Source organism: Podarcis filfolensis (genome assembly GCF_964270895.1).
Source record: "Podarcis filfolensis genome assembly, chromosome: 4".
NCBI lineage: Eukaryota > Metazoa > Chordata > Lepidosauria > Squamata > Lacertidae > Podarcis > Podarcis filfolensis.
The window spans coordinates 59,782,772-59,805,765 of record NC_139607.1 but is presented as its reverse complement, the minus strand read 5'-3'; the positions used below and the strand labels follow the sequence as shown (position 1 = coordinate 59,805,765).

The 22,994-nt window shown below is 39.5% G+C and overlaps 1 protein-coding gene and 1 long non-coding RNA gene across 3 annotated transcripts in view; one reads left to right on the top strand and one right to left on the bottom strand.

Annotated features, from left to right (window-relative positions):
* LOC310761615 (uncharacterized protein) overlaps positions 1–22,994 on the top strand; it is a 123,015-nt gene that overhangs the window by 35,203 nt on the left and 64,818 nt on the right. The gene's annotated exons all lie outside the window — the stretch shown is intronic.
* Positions 11,452–22,994, bottom strand: part of LOC310761651 — a 47,263-nt gene continuing 35,720 nt past the window's right edge. The window contains exons 2-3 of one of the 2 annotated variants that reach the window (XR_014547632.1): positions 21,222–21,358; positions 11,452–11,531 (exon numbers count right to left, since the gene is read on the bottom strand). This is a non-coding gene — a long non-coding RNA (uncharacterized lncRNA). Of the gene's footprint in view, positions 11,532–19,576; positions 19,863–21,221; positions 21,359–22,994 lie in introns of those variants that run through there. The other variant, XR_014547633.1, reaches the window with a different exon arrangement.

The following is a 22,994-nucleotide window of genomic DNA, read 5'->3' as shown; positions in this document are numbered from 1 at the left end:
GGTACCTTGGGTTAAGAACTTAATTCGTTCCGGAGGTCTGTTCTTAACCCGAAACCGTTCTTAACCTGAGGTACCTCTTTAGCTAATGGGGCCTCCCGCTACCACCATGCCGCCGCCGCACGATTTCTGTTCTCATCCTGAAGCAAAGTTTTTAACCTGAGGTACTATTTCTGGATTAGCGGAGTCTGTGACCTGAAGCGTCTGTAACCTGAAATGTCTGTAACCCGAGGTACCACTGTATAGTCATAATTAAATTTGGCATTCCAAAAGGCTATGAGAATTTATCAGTTTTATAACATTGACATTCACATAAAAGGTTCACGCAACTATCTATGCAGTAAGCTTAGCAAGTGTGGCTACATCTCATACATATCCTATAAAATCAGTCAGGAAGGGAAGAGAAGGAAAATCACCTCCATGTATCCCTAGCAGCCACTGCCAGAGGCAAATGCCTCACTCTGCCTAATGGTAGGGCCCCCCTGATTTTAATAGCAGCCTTATCTACCCAACCCTGTAAGTAAAAAAGACAAAGGCTGCAATTATATACATTCTTGCCCAGGAATAAGCCCCATTAAACTCAATGAGACTTGATTCTGGGTAGATGTGTATAGCATTGCACTATTAAATTACCCTCCCCTGCTTTTGAATAAAGACGCATAGAACCACACTGTGTGGTTTATTTCTGGGGGGAGTTCCATACATTAAAACTGCTGCCAGAAGCACTAATGCTACACTCATGTTTCCATCCGCAAACCCTTAAAGCCTGGAAGTATACATGAGTATAGATGTATCTTGAAAAGCCAGTGAATATGTATATGGGACAACAGATTTGGAATTTGAAAGGAAGATTAAACTGGCAGCTCTTTATTTGATGGCCTCTTTACATTTGAGGACAAGACAAAGAGTTATTACAGTACACGTGAAACAACCCTGGTTTCAACAAAGCCAAAGACATGGGGTTAGACGACAGACAGATTTCTGCAGCCACATTCCCTTTCAGTATGAGTATATATTTTCAACTGTATAATTAGCTGTGATTCCTCCTCATTTACCCTGTGTTTCATTGAAACGAAATAATATTATTGTCAACTCCATAAAAGCAGATACTGACACCCTGCTCAACAATGCTATGGAGCAAAGTGTTTAGACAGGATCATGCTATTTTGCAAGGAGGGGAATGAGGGAGGTGTTATGCAAAGGGGGAACAAAACAGCTAGTTGCTGGGCCTCTATTGCATATATTAAATTGGCTGGCACTACATTTCAGCAAGGAAGCCAAGCCAGCTCAAAGGCCTACCCTATAACCTCTAATCTTGGGGAGCTGAACTCTATTATTTGCCATTAAAATGAAAGGATGCCATGCTGAAACAGATGTCTTCAGCAGACACGTTCTCATTACAGATGAAGTTTAGGCAAATGGAAATTGAGCCACAAATTTTATTTTGTAGATTATGGGTCTAAAGAGCTTTGTGGTTGGGCCTGGCATTTAAAAACATGAATTAGAAAAGCTCTCGAAAAACCAAGCACTAATTAATGGCCCAGCAGTTCTGCTGAATCACAATGTAGGAACGAGGGAGGTTGTGAAAGGAATAGTTTAGCAATAACCAGATACCCCAAACACAGAGGCACCAGGTCACACAGTGCCTGACACTGTTTAGTGAGTCCATGTTGTGCATCTCAGTAAAGCATTTTAATTAACTTGGGGGCATGTGAGACAGTGGCTCTCTGAAGAAAATCTTCCAGAAGACCTTTAATAAAAGCGAGCACAATGTGATATGAGAGTTTTATGAATACATGCCAGTGCAGGTGTTTGAGTGAAAATGTGGGGATTTAAGGTGATCTCTGTATTTATGACAGTTCAACAAAAAAGGCTAGAAACCAGAGGCAAAGTTGTTTTAATGACGCCATTTAAGCTGGTATATCACATTACTATGAAACTGCCCTCTTTGACTTTAAATGCCTATTATAAAACTACAAACATTAATATCTGGATGTATTTCCATGTGCCTCTAGCACTGGATTAGAGAGTCTGAGCTCCAGAGTTCAATGACATGCTCCCCCTACATTTAACAAATTGTTTTCAAACGTGCTTGACAGTTAAATGAACTTAATCATTTCAATAATATCCATCTCTGCCTGTGGGCTCAGTGGGAAACAGAACTTAAATATATGGTTCATGTTTTGTTTTATGAACTTTTCGGGAAAGAATTTGCCTCTCCACTGATTTGCAAAGGGCTTCCCCCTCTGTTATGCTTAAATGGAATTTACCGTAACTTCTAAAGAATTCCTCTTCTTGGCATGGAAATATGTTTGAGAATTTGCAAAAATCTGGATTGGAATATTTTGATAAATACTTATTATATCATTTGTATGTGTGTGTGATATATGTGTCTGCTTGAGCTTTCCAGTACAACTCATATATTGCTTTGTGATGGCATTTGCAGTGGTCTATAAAACCTAAGTCGTATCCATACCATACACTCAAGCACATTTAGAGCACATCACTTCCATCAAATAATCCTGTGAACTGTAGTTTTTCAGGATGCTGGGAATTATAGGTCTGTGAAGGGTAAAACACAATTCTCAGGATTTGCTGGGCATGGTGTGGGTATGGAATTTACCTCTTCCCTCCTCTCATCCTTATTTTTTTCTTTTCCAGAAAAATATCTGGGTAGAAAGGCAAAAAGAAACCATAATTGCATGTTTATTTCAAATTATCTTGTTCTTTTCATATTAGAGAGAAACACAGTGCAAGTGGTTATGCAGACAGCATCAAACCTCAGATAATGCTGAGGATAATAGCCATTTTAAGAGAGGCAATTTGCAGTCTGATCCACTGCATGCCTCCACTTCTCTTTCCAAACCACTTTTACAAATAGGGGGAGGGATGCAAAATCTGCTAGGGATCAGGGGCATACAAAGGGGGGGCAGAGGGGGTGGTGCGCCCCGGGTACCACTGGGGGGGGTGACAATATGGCCCACTGCCTCCCCCCAGGGCACACGCGCAGTCCATATGTGCTCCGCTTGTGTGGCGTCTGTACGGGCTGCCGCTCGTGCGTGCCGTCCATACAGGCGTCCGTATGGGCTGCCTCTCGCACGGCGACCGTACAGGCTGCCGCTTGTGCACAGTCCATACGGGCTGCTGTGTGTACGCAGTCCGTATGGACATTGCGCGTGCGCCACTGGGCGGTTTGCCCTGCCCCTTGGCGTGCCGCCCCGGGTGCCAGAGAGGGTTCCTCCGCCACTGCTAGGGATCACCTTTGTAAGTGGCAATTTCAATTTAAAAGCCACCAAAAGCCAAAACAGTTTATATGAAAGGTCACAACTGTAATATGTTTTCTGTTAGAGGATACAACTGGGCTAATCTACTGTTGGTTAATTATAATTTTAAGGGAGGCAATTTGTAGTGTATTGCACAATGTGATCTGCATGGGTGGGGAATTCTTTTCATCCTGAGGGCTGCATTCCCTTGTGGGTAATCTTCTGGGCAGGGGAATTGCATGCCAGTAAGAGGGAAGGACTATAGTTAAAAAATGAGTGAAGCAACTGATATGACTTTTACCTACATTACACCCACACAAAAGCCAGAGGTTTCTACACAGATGTACCTCTTCATCTAGGTAAGCCTGAGGCATTATCACAGTTTAAAGACACATGCATACACCACGCATCCTGGAAAAAATGAAACATCCTCTTTTCTCACGACCACGGTGGCCATTTGGGATGCTGTGATCTCATGCAATTTCCCGCCAAGATCTCGCCCCCACAAAAGTGCTTCTTTGGGGTTCCATGATCTCGGGCGAGAAGATGAGCATCCTGGTTTTGGGACTCAGGATGTTAGTGGGTATGCACATTTCAACCAGGCCAAAGCACTTGAGGAGAGCATGCAGCAGGGCCAGTTAACCGTGTGACCTGGGGAGAGCCAGGTAGAGAGGCCTGGCACTGCATTTTGCTCCTGGGCCTGAGGTTCTCACTCCTGCCCCCCCCCCATTTATGACTGCCCACTTAGCTACTGTTTTTAGAGTGTTTTGTACAGTACAATTTGACTAAAATTGGTGGAGTCAGAGAGTGGGCATTTTGGATTTTATTAGGAGTTCTTCTGGCTTTCCTCACATACTTGGAAAACTGCCCCCAAGATGGTCAGCTGAGTAGCTCTGGCTACCCCTTCTTGTACAAGATGAACTTGGCTCTACAGTCTATATAGAATGCTGCTATAGTATTAGTCTAAGCCATACTCATATTATTGCACCTTGGTAAATATGGACAATCATACACACTGTACACCAGAAGTGGGAAACCTGTGACCATTCAGAAGCTGGTGGACTCCAGTGTTGTCCAACCAGCATGGTGAAGGATGCTGGGAGTTGTAGTCCTACAACATCTCGAAGGCCACAGCTTCACACCCACCCACCCCACTATACAATGTAATCCTGTATCATTAATCAATCTAAATGTTGATGGTTGTGGTGGTGGGTGATCTACTTTTCTAATAACAAGAGACGTTAGTATTTTTTTAGAAAACAAAATTTGACAGAGCTTAACACTATAAAGTTTTGACTGTTGAATTCTTGAATGTTTCCAGTAACTTAACTCTGTGGGCTGTAAGCAGAACCATTTCTGATTACTGTGCTGCTTATACTGCAGACTAGTATAGTATGCTGCTTTTGAGTTGAAAACCATTTCCAATTTGGATGAGTTCACGGAGGTGCTGCATACTGTGGAGCAAATTTCAGCTGATTTCATACAGCTAGAAGAAATGCTTTCTTTCAAAATAACTTATGAGTAAAAATATTGGTAGCTGTAAAACAGAGTTAAAATATTGTTGCCTCGTTTTCTGGCGTTCTGCACTTCGGCCATCTGTATTCCAGCTATCAGTTGTGCATTTTAGTATGTCACTCTTTTATATCAAGGCCAGTTTGGGGGCCCTTGATGTTTTACATGGTTAGTTACTTCCTTGTAAGGAGAAAGATATTCCACAAACCACAGGAGTTTACTGCTAAGATTTTCACAGCTTGCTTGTACATGTTAAAAAAGATCAAACTGTTTTATATCTCTTCCCCCAAAAGAAAAGAAAAATATTGGAAATGAAGGGATCACTACTCTATTTCCACTCATGTTCAAATCTATAAGAATATCAGAGTCTGTTGCATCGTAAGGGAAGGGAATTGTATCATAGGGAGATAGTGTGATGTCATCAATATTTTTCTTGATGCCCCAGGTTAAGGACTAAACAAATAGCTGTTATTTGTACTCCATGCTCCATACGAACCTGTATATTCAGCATTTATTCAGCAAAAAGTAGCAGAATGTCATGTGACCGATAAAGAATGATCAAAGGCTGAAACTTGCTGGCTGGTTACCTTTCATAGATAAGCTGAGAGATTGCTTTTCGTTCAAAGCCCTGAAAATACATACAGTAGACCTCGCTTACCCCCAGGAATCATACCAAGGGTAATCCTTGAACTGACTGAACAGGTTAATAGAACACTGCCCTTATTTTGGTATCACTTTCCCACTTACTTTCATTATCAGTTTCCCCCTAGTGATTCTGAGACCTAAGCATCTCAGTCCAAGCCCTCAGTGGAGACAGATACTCCATTGGAACTTCTGGAACAACTATCACCTCACCCCCTTCTTTTTTCAATGCCATGAATAGAATGAACCTTGGGGGCAGGTGGAGTGGTGGTTTACTGGCTGAAAGCAAACACAGCCCTGTTTGCCTATTTAAAGAAGGGTGCAAGCAAGGTAGTGCTCAACTCGATCCTGCACACCAGTGTTTGACTTGATGCATTTAAACTACTGCCTTTTAATACATTTTTTGGCAGCATGTGATTATGTTCCATGGAGTTAATTGGTTTTCTCCAAACATTACTAAACCTGGATCCCACCCATAGTTCACCCACCAACCCCTGTGCAGCACAGATTTCATTCTTTTAAAACTCTGTCTTTTTATATATATATTTCTAAAACATATTGTGTGATGCTTGAGATAGAAATATTTAATATTTGAATACTAAAATTTGGATTTTTATATGCTTATTATTTCACACCCACTGTCTTCCTGTGTTATAGATCCTTGCAGTTGCAATGAATTACTTCACCGGATAATATAAATAAAAATTTCCTCTCTGTGACCAAGCTATATTTTTCTAGGGGTTCTATCACGCAATATCCTGACATAGATCTGACAGCTGGCATCTCAACAGAAATACTGGCATCTTAAGCTTAAGCTCTTTGAGGATTTAATCTGTAAGCCTGAGATTTTGAACACCAGTCTTTGCTGTGGTTTCATTCTGTCACAGTCAGTACCTTGGTTTTCACTCTTCAGGGGAAAACAAAATAGATGCTCAGGCATCCTTCCCTTTTCAGACTGATTTTTCAAAATACACCACATAGTTTCTAATGGGGTTTTCTACCCTGCTAAAGCTTTTCAGTTGCATTTCCTTTGAAATAAAAGTGTCTGACATAAAGTAAAGGTAAAGGGACCCCTGACCATTAGGTCTAGTCGTGACCGACTAGGGTTGCGGCATAAACACAAATGACCAATTATATAGTTTGGCCCTGAGTCTAGAAAAAAACACTGGAGTAAGTTATGACAGTTGTTCACAACATGACACATGAATGTTCATCAATCCAGTTTGTAAAATATGCCCAGTCAGATACTATAGTTATTTTGTCCATCAGTTATGGCCTGCTCCTTTGTGACTAAGACATCATGGGAAAATACAGTAGGAAGCTGATTATACTGAGTCACACCACTGGTCTGTCTAGCTCAGCATTTTTTGCATTGATCTGGTCCACATGTAATGCTAAGCCAAACCATTTCTTAGCCCTGGGTTGTGTAGCAGGACCAGAGAAGGTGGTCAGTCTTTGCGCTGGTAACCTACACATTTGTTTTTTTGCTCTAAACCAGAGCTTTCCAAACTGTGTGTCGTGACTGTGTGTTGGCTGCAGTGTTGCATGAATGCTCCCCACTCTCCTTATGGGGCTGGAAAGGGGTTAGCTTAACCTCTGGTTTGCTAGTAAAACTAAATTGCTGTGTTGCAAAATGATGGATGTCTCAAAAGTGTGTCACCAACATGAAAAGTTTGGAATGCTCTGCTCTAAGCCATGGTTTTGTTTAGTGTTATTGTGGACCTGGCCACTGATTGCAGCACCTCTCCAGAATTTCACAAAGGGGTCTCTCTTACCTGGAGATGCTCTGCTATTTAGATATGGCCTTCCCCTTAGAAATATCTGTGACTAATATATATCTGTATTTATGGTTTTAATGTTATTAATGTTCATATTTTAATTATTTTAATGTGTGAATCAACTGAGGTCATGGATAATTGGATGCCATATAGCTGTCCTGTTGCCACTCATCCATTAACAACAGATCTGTCCACCATATTGGTAGTGACTTCTGAGTTTACCTGAGTAGAGTGTAATGTATAAGTTATTAAATAAGAATTACTGTGATTTTTGGCTTTTGTGCCCGTTCTGAGAATTTCCCTGATTTCCTTGCTTCTTCCATTTTACCACATGACAATATTTTTTATCAGTCATCTGGCTAAGATGCAAATATATGGGAAGATCCAAGAAGAGTATGCTTCTAAAAACCTATGGGGACCCTTAATTGTTTTTTTAATACCATGTACAATAGACCTTATTGGCTTCCTTCCCTTTCTTATATAAGTACAATATAGTTTTAAGCTTTTCTCTTTTTTTAGTCACTGCTAGCATTTGCATGTTGTCCTTGGTTGTCCTTTTCTTTGTTGAGCTCTTTAGGCTGTCAGTTGTATTTTAGATGCCACATATTGTGTGGTTCTCTACTTGAATTATTAGTTGCACTAAGAGAGGATCAAAAAGTAAGTCATTGTAACTTGAGATAAGACCTGTCTCTTACATCTCTCTCTTGTACAGATTTGTGTAAGTGCAATCTATTTGTACCAAAATTGAACAATATTTAAAAGTTCTTAACTGCTCTTGAGACCAGTGCCAAAATAACAACTGAATAAAAATACATTGCAGCATGTTTGTAGTTATCAAGGATATTGTTTCCACATTAAGATTAGAAAATGCAAAACTACCGCTGTATTTATGTTGGCTAAATATTCTACTAAATGTATATTTGTGTTTCTTTGAAGTTTTTATTTCTTCGCTTGCCTAATAAAAGCAAGCCAGGAAAGTACACTCAGACAGGGATTTCTTTGTTTTCTTTGGCCAGCAGTATCCTTTCACCCATGCACTTAGCTGGTTCTTAGCCAACGTCAAAGGCATTGTGCTGTTGGTGTCTAGTCAAAATAAAGACAAGTTAACAATCCACTCTTGTAAATTTTCTGCCTTCAAGTAATGCCAATACATTGTAAGAATCACAATACTTTCACTCAGCCACCAAAAATGCATCAGATCTAGTAGCATAAGCAGAGCTGGTGTATCGGGATTTCTATTGCATGTAATTTTGAGACAATGAAGCTCAAATGTTTCTAAATGAGTGCACATTTCCAGTATAATCTCATAGCAAAAAAGTGAGACGACTTACAGTACAATATACATGACTCCTCAAAGGAAAGGCTTATTGAGTTCACCAGGACTTGCTCCCAGGTAAGTGTGCATAGGATTGCAGCCTTATTGTATGCTTAGACAGATAAAGAATTGCTCTATAAAATGGAATATTCCCTGTTAAAAAAAAAAAAAAACAACAACCACGAAGACACTAAATAGTATTACATATTGTTTATCTCTATCCTGGTGAAACAGATTATCCAAAGGGAATATGAAGCCTTCAGAAAATGATACCATAGTGATACCAGCTAAGATCCTTAGTGTAATATCCAAAGGGTGTTATTATATAGAGCGTGGCAAAGATGACATTTGATACTGTGGGTGGGTGGGGGGAGATATGTATATCAGTCATCCTGGGGAACTGGCGTCTCAGCTGGAATGCTTATCTGTTTTCCATGGGCTCTGCAAGCATTCACCTTTCCTCAAAATATTTATACTGTGTCCATACACTCTCTTTGAGGACATGGTTATGGTTTGTAGCTCCATCTGTTCAAAATATACACTTTATGGGTTTATAATAATGCCATCAGCTAAATGGCTTTGAAAATTGCAAATATCCTTAAAATATACAGAAAAGACACACATTAGACACAGAAAAGGACATTTTTTGCAGTCTTGAAATATATACCAGTCTGGATGCAATTACCTTTTGTTATAGCTCAGGTGTAGAGCATGGCCATGAGTAAACATAAAGCCAGGGCTTTTTATAATTATGGTTTCAATTTCTTTATATTATTCAGCCTTGCAAGATGAAAACTGTTGTTGTTGTTTAAAAACTAATCCTTAGCTCAACAAAAATGTTAATTGCAAAACAAAACATGTCTGAAAAACAGATTACATGTTTTTAGGCTTGCAGTTTGATCAGATGCAGCACAGGGTATTATGTTCTGGTTAATTTAAGCACTTTGAGGAAGTTTCCAGCAAAATAAATAAATAAATAAAGAGGAACTAAGATCCAAGATGCAAGCATGATTATTTGTGCCCACTTTAAGCTTGTGTTACTTAAACAGCTGTTCTTCTGTGGTAGACCAGAATAATATATTGGGGGTCAGGTATAGAAGGGACAATCCATTTGGTTCACATACTAGATTTCTGAAAGAGAAATAACAGTGTACTTATATCATGTCCAACTTCCATCCCATTGATTTCGATGTGTCTTCTCTAAGCAGGACTGCACCAGGATCCAGCCCTTTGTTACACATGCATACCTTTGCCAAGCAATGTGAAGTTCCAGGGACAGTAGATTTTATATAGGTTTGGTTCTCTTTGGAAGGAGAGATGATTGGAAATTTAAGGCATTTCTATAATAATTGAATTTATTTTTACATATATACAGACTGAGCACAGGTGGACAGTCCAACCAAGATAGTCCCACCTCTGATCTCCAGAGCGAGGCACCCCTGCATCCCCAGGTGCTGTCGGCATGTGGAGTTCCATAATCTCCTCAGTCCTCTTTGCCTCTTTGTTCCTCCCTTTTGAAGTTTATTTGTTCCTGTGCATCTGTCTTTGCTTGGGAAGTGGGAAGGTATGTCAGCTGCTCTGTTGGGTTTCCTACTATTCCTTCCTTGGGCATTTACTGGTACCTGCAATTTCTCTAGCCAAAGATGTGGCTAACAGATCCACCACTGACCATTCAGGAAGTTGGGGCAGTCATTCTGACCCCATTAAACTTTTGTATCTGCCTTACCTCCCCACTCAGATTTACAATATTTTATCTGTGATCCCTATAGAATCATAGAATTGGAAGGGTCCTTAGAAGCCATCTAATCCAAGCCACTGCTCAACGCAGGCTCCTTAATCAAGATCCAACTACAGCATCCTCAACAGAGATAGTAATCCAACCTCTGCTTAAGTACCCCCAGTGAAGGGTTTTGAATCTGCTTCCTGCAATTTCCACCCATTAGCTCTAGTCCTGACACCTAGAGCAACAGAGCACAGGTGTGTTCCATCTTCTTCATGGCAGTCCTTCAGATCATTTCTCCTCTCCTCTTCAGACTAAACATAGCCAACTCTTTCAATCACTCCTCATAGGACTTCGTTTCCTGATTTCTCACCGTATTGTCCTCTCTAGTCATATTGCAGTTTGCCAATCTCTTTCTTAAAATGTGGAGCCCTGATCTGGACAGATGTGGTCTGTCTAGCTCAGAATAGATTCAGATTACTACTACTTGTGATGTGGACATCACACTGCTGGCTCATGTTCAGCTTGTAAGCCACCAGGACACAGATCTTTTTAACATGTACTGCTATCAAGTCAGGTTTCCTCAACCTATACTGTACTTGTATTTTTGTACCTAAATGTAGGACTTAACATTTTTCTCTGTTAAATTTAATCTTGTTGGTTATAGCTCAGTGTTCCAGCCTGTTAGGATAATTTTAAATGTTGATTCTGATAGTTAACTTCCAAGTATAAAAGTATATGATTACAGCATATTTCTTTTTAATCCAGTTTATTATTTTCTTGTAATCTGTATGTGAAAAGTACCTTTACTTCAGATTTCCCCAGGGATCTAGCAACTGGGGATAGAAGCAGAGGCAGGCTACTAGTCCAGTCAGGACACTTCACTCCCCCTCACCTGCTCTCCCCCCTGAACCACCTATGTAGTTCTCCATGCAACATGTTAAACTTTTTTTTTTTTAAAGAGACATTCAAAAGCAATTTGTGAGATGGTTATATATTTTACAAAGAAATAAGGTATATAGATTGTTTTTAATGGAATCCCAGAAGCCAAATCTCAAATCAACAAAACTGCATTCCACTTGACAATAAGATGAACTTAAATGCTGTAATTAAAAATAAGAAGCACTTTCATTAAATACCGAACCCCCATTGTGCAAATTATCCTAGGAACATTTTGCATAATTCTTATGAATCTCTAATAGCAAGGGATACAAAGTAAAGCTTACCTTGAACAGACTAAAATGTAACTCTTCTGTGGTATAGTGATTGGTAAATTGCAGATTTGCTTCAACCACCAGCACTACCTGAATAAGAAATGTGAATAGCTTCAGATATATAACTCCACAATAGCCCTATTTATGTATTACTTCCATGTAGGGCAGTCATGTTTACTCTGGAGTGAAGCCTTGCTTGTGAGTGTGGTGTGACCATGCAGAGGCCCGGTATGTAAGGAAGTACTTCACGTTTCTTTACAAACAAGCATGTGCAACATGCAACTGTTGAAGGAAGAAATCTCTATTTTGGAGTGCAGTGGTAGTTTTAGCCCTGTCCCAAATGTTAACATCAATATGCCCTGCATGTAACAAGTGAATAAGGCCAATAGTTCAGTCATTCATGGTTCCTTCTATGTGTATATAATAAACAATATGCATGAAGCCTGCCTGGCTAACCATCCAGCTCCACTGATCATCAAGTTAAGTCAGATCATGTCTTTAAAAAATACAACTTTCTGCAGTTCCCCCAGTCCAAATTTGTAATTTTTAAAAAATGGTCTCTAGAAAAAAAGATGACAATACTCGGAACAGATTATGTACTGAAAAAGATACATGGCCACAACCTTGCCTCCATGGAGTGTTTGGCTCATTATTTTTCTCATTTGATTCTGATATTCTTCTCTACACTTGGCTTCAAACAAGACAATGCACATGCATATAATCCTTGCTGGTGTGCCAAAGATCCCCATATAATTTTAAAAACAAAATGCCTGTCCTGTGATCTGAGTCACTTCCATGTTCCATGAAAATAGCAAGAAAGGAAATATGAGTGCTGAAACTTCCTGTTTTTCATGTTGCACGATCCATGAGTCTGAAATGGCCTTGGGGATCACAACTCATAAGGTCCATAAAGGCCACATCCAATTTGCAAGTGCAGTCTTGGTGTCTTCCAGGTGTTGTCAGAGTACAACTCCCATCCTTCTTCACCACTGGCCATGCTGGCTGGGGCTGGTGGGAGTTGTAGTCCAAGCATCTTCTTGGGGACACCTGCTTGGGAAAGGCTGTTCTAATGAAAGCAGCAAGAGGATGTATTGTTCTTTCACTATCTTCTTTTGATGCATCTTTGTAATGTGTGGAGCTGCTCTCAGAAAGAGTGAGAACTGAATGTGTTCTCTCTTTTCTTTAGTTGCATAAAATTATACCATAAAAGCAAAAAAAAAAGCTAAGATAAGCAGAATTGCTGCAATGTGTGCTAAGATAAGGTTTTGGGGGTCAGAGAACCAGTATGCTAAATTACTTACCTAGCTGAGGACAAAGAGAATGTCAGAGGAGACTATTTAAGGTCATTAATTCTGTTTTAGAGATGGAATGGAGAATGAGACAATCAAATTCTCCTAGAATGCAAATGAATATTCATGAGAAGTTTTCTTTTGTGAAGGGAGCTTCATCATTTTGCAACATCTTTCACTAAAATATGATGAGGTTGCTGAAAAATGTTATTCCTTAATTGGAAGAGGGACGTTTCCTCTTCTAGTTTCTGTCCTGTGGTACTTTCTTTTTTTCTGTCTCTCTCTTTTAAAAGAATAGCACCTCAGAGGCATAGTCTGATCTCCAGATATCTTTGCTGGAGTTCAGTAAACCCTGCTGAACTGACAAGAGTTTATACTAGCAGAACAGTATGTGGATTGCAATCAGACACTGCTAACATGTTTTATATTTGAACAAGAACAATGAGGTTTTATCTCATGCATTTTAACATAAGCAGATGATTTAGAAGTCATTGATTAATAAAATGCATATGATTGCATTGCATTGATTTCATTTTTTGTTGAAGAAGCAAATACCTTAAATAAAGCAATTTATGAATGAAATTCCTGTAACCCTTGCTGTAGGGTATTTCTCTTTACAATTTTAAGTAGTTTTTATAATATATATATATTGCTGACCGTTCTTCATTTTTTTTTTAGAAGAATATGTTGTCTTTCCCTTCCCATAAATAAATTAAAATTTAAAAAAATGTACAATCCATTAATTGCTTTTTCTATAAAGGGACATTGTATTTCTTTATCACTTTCTCTTTAAGAAAAGCAGTCTGCCAAGCACCTGGAAGTTGTATTGCTGGATTTGTTCCAACACAACTAAGCAATAAAAAGAAAAGAATTCCAAATGCATCTTTCAATAAGTCTTAGACTGTATATAAATATATTTTGCCAATATGGCTACATCAGATGTTTGTAAATGCCTCCCCATGGAACAGTTTAACAGGCTGAAGAATGCTGCCAGGGAAAAAGTAATGCCTTGCATGGAAATCACTGCGAGAAAGAGGACAGTAGGTACAAAAGACACTTTGTATGCTGTGGCTTGCAGTTCTAATTGCATCGGTAACACATTTAATAACTTTGATGCATGGTGCATTTAATGCATGATGCATGTGTCCCATTTAATAACTCTGATGCATCCACGTAGAGTAATTTACAATCAAGGCAATCGCCCAGGGTGAAAAGCCTGGGGCGGGGGCAGCTGTCACAGGCTATCTACTTAGTCCATCCTCTCAACAGCTGAAATGATTTATATAAACAGTTCATCTTCACTTGTAAAGCAGGCTACACTGACCTAAAGGAAACACATTTATTTCATTTGTCCTTCAGTTCATGTGAATAATTTATATAATTGGTCTAAATAGCATTTAACCTCTGAGGAGGAAATGACTATGAGAAGGTGCTAGGTTGTTTAGAATCATCTGGTGAATTTGGGGTGTTCCTAAGAAGAAGAATTTAAGGGATATTTTTTTAAACAAAATGATTCCACTATTCCACCATATTCCACCAGAGATTGTATATGCAGAACAGGATTCAGCTAGTGAGCCAGATCCTGAGCTCCCCATCCCTCTTTGACAGGTGAGCAGGGTCCACACCAGGTGACATAACTCCAAATGAAATGATTTGGAATGCACACTCTAAAGTACGTTCCTGATTCTTTATTTTCTTTCTGCGCAGATTGTCTTGAATTCAAGCCAAGCTCCAAAGGGGGAAAATGTTCCTTTTTTCATGTGCAACTTAAACATCTGCAAAGGAAGAATGCAAACCCTACTTGCGGCACAGATTGTTTCCACACACACCCCTTAAAAATAAGCAAATAAAAAACCCTTTAGGCCACCATCCAGATATACTATATCTTGTGCAATTGCTATGAATGTCACTCATATTAACCAGTGTAAGGTAAAACGAATCTCCTTTTCTATGGCACAAAATGGGCTTTATAGTTGTAGCATGTGACCATGGAATCCACTGGAATTGCTTGGGTGGAAGATGTTTACACGTTACTCCATGTGGGAGCATGGGTTGGGAGAAGAGACCATTGCTTAGTAAAGTGCATGCTTTGTCCCATCATCAATCATTAGTAACTCCCATTAAAAAGGATAAAGTGGCAGGAGATATGGAAGATCCCTGCCCAAGACTCTCGTTTCCTGCTGCTAGACAGAGCAGACAACACTTGGCTAGATGAATAAGTAATCTAACTAGTTTCCTATGCTGGGAGGTAAGATGGGCTTTTCAGATTTCTTTGTCTGGAGTTTGGTTGGCATGTAAGATATGCTTCCTATATTTCTGTGTTTCGACTTGTGTGTTATCAAAGTCAGTTGTCAACTCCAGAGTAAACAAGGAAATCCCTAGTTGTATTCAGTCAGATTATATCTGTAATTACTTCTTAAAGTCACAGTTTCTCACATGCTTTATATTTTATATATTTCTCTTTCATAGCTTTATTGACAGGAAACCCTGACTTTACGATTCCATCCTGTGCTGCTTAATTCCCCCCCTTATTACAGTATGAAGAAGTCACCCTGAAACTGGAGTAGCAAATCCTAGTCTTACTAATGAAAATTCCCAGTTTTTCTCCCACTTTCCATTGCAGTCATCTGTTAAACACTTTGCAGGCAGTACAAACTGCATACTCAATTGCTTTGATCCCTAGTATCCAAGGAGAAAACACCTTCTGCCAACTGTTGGTTTAAGGCACTGGGTTGCATCCAAAGGTGGCTTTGTCATAGTGGAAATAACTTCCACTTATAAAAATTGGGTTACCCATTCCCCCCCCCCCGTCCTCCTGAGAAGCTGCTTCTTAGGATTGGTTAGTGGGCTCTTTATAACAGAACAGGCTATGATGCCCATGGCTGCAGTAGGTACTGCACATTGGCGAGAGCTGGATAGTTGATCACCAGCCTTTTACTATCAATTGACCCAGAAGCATTTTTACTTTGGTCCCAGGGATCCAGGTCAGTGAGTCAATATGCAATTGTCCCCTGCCTTTGGAGTGGTTGACAATAGACTTATACAATGGGAAAGAGCCTGGGAACTTTTAGTAGTAGTAGTAGTATATTGTTGTTGTTATAGTAGTATGTTGTTGTAGTATGTACATAGTAGTATGTTGTTGTTGTTGTTGTTGTTGTTGTTGTTGTTGTTGTTGTTGTTGTTGTTGTTGTTGTTGTTGCTGCTGCTGCTGCTGCTGCTGCTGCAGCTGTTGTATTTATACCCCACCCATCTGGCTGGGTTGTCCCAGTCACTCTGGGTGGTTTCCAACAGATACAAAAACATAATAAAAACAGGATTTTATGCCTATGCACACAGATGCATAATCTCAAGGTCGTGGGTTTGATCATTGGGTGAAAGATTCCTGCATTGCAGGGGGTTGAACTAAATGACCCTTCTGATTTCTTCCAACGTTACAATTCTGTAATTCTATGTTTAAATCCAGTCTCAAGAAGTTCTACATGACCTTCAAACTATACTAACTGCAATTCATATTTTACCCTATCACAAAATAATAAAAGTTACAAATGAGGTTTCAGTTTTACTCCCAGTTCTTTTTCTGAATTTCAAAGTTAAATAAAACGTTTACTTTAAAAAATATATATTGTGAACAAGGCTACAAATATACGAGCAAGGTTTTCTCTGGCATTCAGGCCTTTTGCTTCTCACACATATGTAACAAGATGTTAAAGATGAAAGAACAAAAAAGTCATCCCTAGTTCTTTCCACTTGTTCTTCCATCCTTTGCCATTGGTATGCTGTGCTGAGATGTCGCCCTTCAGTATCATGATGTAGCACCACTTCTGCTGGAGTGCCATCATATCATAACAATCCCAGAGGTGTTTAGGTACCATCAACCTCCCAGGTGACCTGCCTGTTGGAGTGAATTCTGATTTTCATGGTATTATTAGTTATTATGACTAACATGTCTGGAAGGCAAGGACAAAACAGTAATATGTAAAACACACACACACACACACACACACACAGAGAGAGAGAGAGAGAGAGAGAGAGAGAGAGAGAGAATGAGAACATATGAACCATCTTTCTTCTGCTTCCGACAATAGCTAAATAAATTATAAAGCTGCAAAACACCATAGGACAAATATGTAAAGAACACACATTGTGGGGCTGAGCTAAAAAAAAGTGTTGATGTTTTCAGTACTGTCATCCATCACCATAATGAGCACCCAAAACCTCTTTGAAAATTAGATGCCTGTGATTACACAGATTTCCAAGTGTAAGCTTTTGCTGTATCTGATTTTGAAACATATTAATATGAATGTTATGCTAATTTTTGTGCTATTGACCTAGAGTTTATCTCAAAGATTCAAGAGGATATTGCCTAATTAGCTAACTCCCTCCCTCCCTCTCAAAGCTACCTTCACCTCTTCACTTCATTAGAGAGTCCCCCCTTCTTTTTCTTTTCTTTTTTTGGAAGAACAAATAAACAAGGATATTGAGGATATATTCTGTTAATTTCAGCCACAAAAACCTGATTTCCCCATGCATATGTAATTGGAGCTATAAAAATTAGTATTCTACTCTTAGGCTCTGCAGTCTTACTGATGGTGTTTTGATGGGTTCTGGAGTTTCCCTCTTTATAGGAATTTCTGTGATGAAATATAAGACTGGCAAAAACAGCATGATTTTCATAAGCTATTTGACCTTGTAGGAACTGGAAAACACAAGACAGCAGTGATTCAGGTAAACTCCTCCAGTACCAGCACATTCAAACAGTATCAAATATCATTTAAGATATCTTGACCTCACAAACTCAGTGGTTCTATCTTTAGCAAGGGGACTTGGCAAACAAACACATCAGAATTTACCCACCCCAGACTTAAATAGGATTTTGAGTGACATAATCGGTGTTGGATTTCTCTTCCCACTTCTGATGTCTTTATTCACATTCTCCCTTTAAAATAATTGGGATTTGTGTAATTAAAAGAGATTATTGTTTCTTTTGAAAAGCCATATTGATTTACAGAAATTATGTACTATATTTCATTTAGTGGCTAAGAAAGACAACATTATATATTTTAATTGCAGCAATCCACATTGTTTTAAAGGGTGAGTATAAATGAAGAACTCTGAAACCATCCAACAGTGACTGTGTTATTCAACATTTATTTTAAGGCTAGGGTGCAGGGGGAGTTAGACCTGGGTTATTTTTGCTTTTTGTTTCTGACACAGTAGGTCCTCTTGCTAAAGATGGAACCACTGAGTTTAAAAATATCCAGCTGTTGGACTGCTGCAGGTAACAGTTCTAAGAAAGCCCATGCTGTGTGACTGTCTCAAGGGCTTTTTGAGCTGAGGAAGTATGCCATTACTTTAAGGGATGCCAAAGCCGGTGTCATGCTGAATGTATCAGTGTGCATGCATTAAATGTGTCAGATTTTGCTGACAAAATGTGTAATTTTCAGTTCCCATATCTGGATGAAAAGAGAAATCTGGGTGGTTAAATATAGAGATTTGAAATTCCCCTTTTCGATAATTCTAATTTTATAGGGAATTGTATTTTATTCCTATTTAAAAGTGCATCCTTGTTGAGACTTCAGCTTCACCCAGAGCAAGAAGGGTCCATTAATGAATCACCCTGGCAGAGGGTATTATTGCTCCTGCTCTGAAAAAATACTGTGAGCTGTACTGCTCATGCCCATTCCTGCACCACCACAACACAATGCTTAATGATCTGGTTAGGCTATTGGGCTGTTTCTCAGCATTGTTAACAGAGGTTTGACTTTGAAGCCCTAAAGCAATGGCGGGTAACCTGTGACATTCCAAATGTCGTTGGACTACAACTCTCATCATCCTTGACTTTGCTTACTTGGACTCATGGGAGTGCTTTTCTCCCCAAGAACAACAGGTGCTGTTGTTGGGTGGCTCAGGGCAGCCCTGAACAGATGCTGGTGCCCCTGGTTCTGGTGATGGTCAATTAAATGCATCACCCACCTCCCTCATTCTCTTAGATTCAGGCGGATGGCTACGGTAGCTCAGAAAGGTCATTGCACAAACATGCACAGGTACAACGGTAGAGGCCTGGTGGGAAAGCTTAAAGCTCGTTGCCACTACACAAGAGACGGATTAAAGAAAAGGAAATATGAATTGGCCCTTTCCCGTAGTAGCTTGACCAATCACAGCTAGGAGTGATTAGGAGCTAGAGTGGAATCATAATTTTTTTAAAAAAGAGTAGACTCTCACACACTGGCCAGCTTCCGTTTTGACTTTAAATGTTCGTTTTGGGCTTCTCAGAAGTATGTAAAGGCAAGAAACAGAAGCAGGGAGCACTGGCCCGCAATGGCACCCACCTGAGAGGTGCAGGAACTGCGCTCTGCTGAAAAAAAGCACTGGGCGTTAGACCACAACAATATCTGGTGAGCCATAGGTTCTGTACTTCTACTTCAACTGCAGGGTAATGTTAGCTTGAAGACTGAATGGGGGAAGTCTGTGATTTTCTTTTTTAAAAAAACAAACAAACAACAGTTAAAGCAAATGTTTCATTATCATACTTCCTAATGCCTTTATAAATTTATTTTCCTCCTTTGATTGTGCGAGGAGCCCATCCTACAAAATAAAAACGAAGGAGAAGCTAGGAAGATGTTCATTTATGATTGGGCCTCAGATTTTAGAGATTTTTATTTCATTGGGACACCTTCAGAATGGAGGCATAAGAATTTGCAGAAAGGAAAGCAATGTAACTATAAAAAGTAAGGTGATATTGCTCTCTCTCTCTCTCTCTCTCTCTGTGTGTGTGTGTGTGTGTGTACACACTATGCCCTAAGTGCCTTTCCCCAGAGAGCACAACAATAAAAACTCATCTCACAGATTTTAGGATTAGAGCTTGATTCTGTAACTTTCAAATAACACATTGGCTCATACTTGTATGGTATTTGGAGCTAAGGATCAGATCAGAAGAAGGTGATTAAGGGAGTCAAAGGTCAGCATCGACAATACAGCAACATTTTTGAAGCTTGAACGATGGAGCATATCTTCTTTTCTTGGTTGTGTCATCTTGTTTTCCAATCAATTTGATCAAATAATAGTGAGAGTTTACTTTATAACAGGCTGAATTGTGGTCTTCCAAGAGCAAATTGGTCACACTGAGAATGCACTGAGAGAATAAAGCAAAGAAAACTTGAAATAGTTGAACTGTAGTTGATGAACTAAAGCATATACAGTAGTGAGACACTGCACTGAATTCTTTTTTTTTAAAAAAAAAATCTAGTTTAAATTTTATGTATTACTAAAGGGCTAATAATACATTTCTTTAAATTAATAAGTTGGTGTAGCTCAGTTGTTAGAGCATGAGACTCTTAATCTCAGCGTCGTGGGTTGAAAACCTATGCTGGGCAAAAAGATTCCTGCATTGCAGGGGGTTGGACTAGATGACCCTCATGGTCCCTTCCAACTGTACAATTCTATGATTCTCTGAATCATTTTGTGTGTGTGTGTGTTTTAAAAAATTCCCCCTCCCCTAGATCTCAGTTAGTCCAACAGTGTGTGAGAAGAATTTAAGTATTTCCCCCCCCCATCCTGAAAATAATTTCCCATATGGCGCAAATAACAATAGGAGGTTTTTTTTGCAATTGCTATCTGCAATACAGAGGCTGTCCCCCCCCACACAAGATCAGAGCGGGGAGTGAAAAGGTTAAACTTCATTTCCCCACATACAGTGGTCCCAGTGTGGATTTATGTTTTTAAAAACCTGATGGCACTTCAAGCAACACATTTAAAGTAATGCGTAATTAGGCCCTAAGACCAAATGCTGACGAAACAACAAATGAGGTGGTAAAACCTGTCTCTGGACTGCTCCACAACAGACTGTTGGTGGATACTCCTATGGATTAATGTTTCCATGTGATAGATAGAATGTCTTCCAGATATAAAAATGAGCTAATTTTCAGTGTGCTGGGACTTTTTCTTTAATGTGGAACCATCCAATTAGGTGCAGTCAGAAATGGCAGAGTCCAGAAGGAGATTTATCAACAGACTGAGTGCTCTTCGGGCATTACAGCTAGGTTAAAATAAACACGTCAGAGGACAGTGGTGATGAGTGAGCTAGATCCCCTGGTAGCAGTTCTGATCACCTTCCATTTCACGAAAGGTAAGCTTTTACAATGGGAAGCATTTTGTTCCCTTGCACATTTTAGAAACCTGTAAAACCACAGCAATGGGCGGACAGAGCTATGATACTCTTCTCTGGTGCCCCACTCATCTCCAAATTGGCATCTATATTTTATGCATGTTATTACTGCATGCTGAATCTGAAGTTAATACATGATAAGCGTTTACAAGCAAATCACCCTTTAGAAACATATAACTCACTGAAGATGGTATATGTACCCCATTCTCATTTGTCATCTGTTAAGGGGTATAATAAAAAAAAAACACCAATAACTCTTGGGCATCAGCAGGAATACAAATTATGAATATTCATGGTGATAGGAAAGAGCTGTAAGCAGCTACAGACCTTTTTAGAATGGAATCCATATGACTCTTTCTGATTTCACCTTTCTCATCCCAGTAGTCTGAGAGGTTTTTTTAGACTGTTCTTTATTAATGAATTGCTGCCAAAGGCATTTCATCATGATGAGGTTATTGCAAAATCTGGAAGATATAAAAGGAGTAATAGTAAGCAATTCAAATGGCAACAACACTTGGCAGTCTGCACTTAAATTTGTTTATGATAATTGAATATGTGTACTCCATATCGCAACTGAAACTTTCAAACAATAAGCTTGTTTATTGTGTGTTTTGTGCTAAGGATAAATGAGTTCTTTGCTGTTAGTATGACTTGTGGTGTTTCAAAACCAAATCAATACACAACAATTCCAACATGCATAAATATCACAGAAGCTTCAGAAAGGCAAATTTCTCTGCTGCAGTGTTTCAGTTCCGTTTGCTTTTATTCCTTGAGTGTAAATGTTTTACTCCAACAGAGAATGCATGAGGTGGCCTGGAGAGTATTCCCTAAGATTCCAGTATTAAATATATTTAGGTAAATGTAAGCAAGCCTGGAAGCTGGAGAGGATGAAAGAAGACCTCCAGACCCCATCTAAATATGCTAGAGTAGTCATTTTTTTGCATTGAGTTACTACATATAGGTGATTATTCTGTTCCAATGTGATTGTTCAGCTTTGTTATTTCTTTCATTTATTAAATACAAATGGGCTACCTATCATAATGATGAATTGTGGGGGAGGTGGGTTAGATCTTTCTAATGGCCCCATAGGTAGCTAAGCCCCTGCTACCTCAGTTCCACAAAAAGCAGCAACAACCACCACCAAATCAGGGCCAGACTGGGTCAAGGAGAGAGTCAACAACCTCAATGAAATTGCTACCCATCCTCATATATGTGGTCAGGAACTGTTTAGCCTTGTTGTTGCTGATGCTGTGATGAACACTGCGGTCATTGATGACTCTAGTAAGCAGCTTCTTCTGTCTCCAAGAAAACAGGAGACATGCAAACCCTCTTCAGGCATCACCCAAATGCGGACGTAAATAAGGGGGCGCAGCAGGAGCAAGCATGCTACCTCCACCTCTCTCTACCCCCATTCTCATTACATTCCAATTAATGAAAGATGACTGGGTGAAGCAGGAAGACTTTAGTATTTCTGGACAATACCTTCACAATTTGAAGCCCAGATTTTCCAAGGTTCTAAAACACATGCGGGAGCCACAACTGATACAGGAGGCTCCTCTCTGCAGACAGTCACTTCCACATGTGGGATGGTGATGAAAACACAAAGGCAGCCACCTCATTCCCTACCTCATATGTTTCTTTCTATATCTTGATAACGCCTAAGGAGAGCTTAATAATTACTCCTAACCCGCAGGTCCTGCAGTGTGTGCCATTGTGTTACATGTGTGTTACATTATTATCCATTGTGCCTCTGTTCTCCATCTGCATTTTAGCCAAGGCAGATGCCTTTGCATAATGTTACATTTTTAAAGGGCCAGGGACCTCACTGCATATGTGCAGTAACATATATAACGGCATCAAAAGGGAAAGGCCTTAAGACGGTATTATGTCTTTATCTTATTCTTACACATATTCTTTACAACCGAAATCCATCTCCTTGACATAAGTACAGTTTGTTTTTTTGCTTCAGCGTTCTTACACGTGCTATTGCAATCTATTGGCCTCATATAAATGGGACATAAATCTAGTGGAAATCTTTCTGTTCATAAAATACTCCACTCTCCATCATAAAACACTGTATTATGTAGAAAAACCAACAAA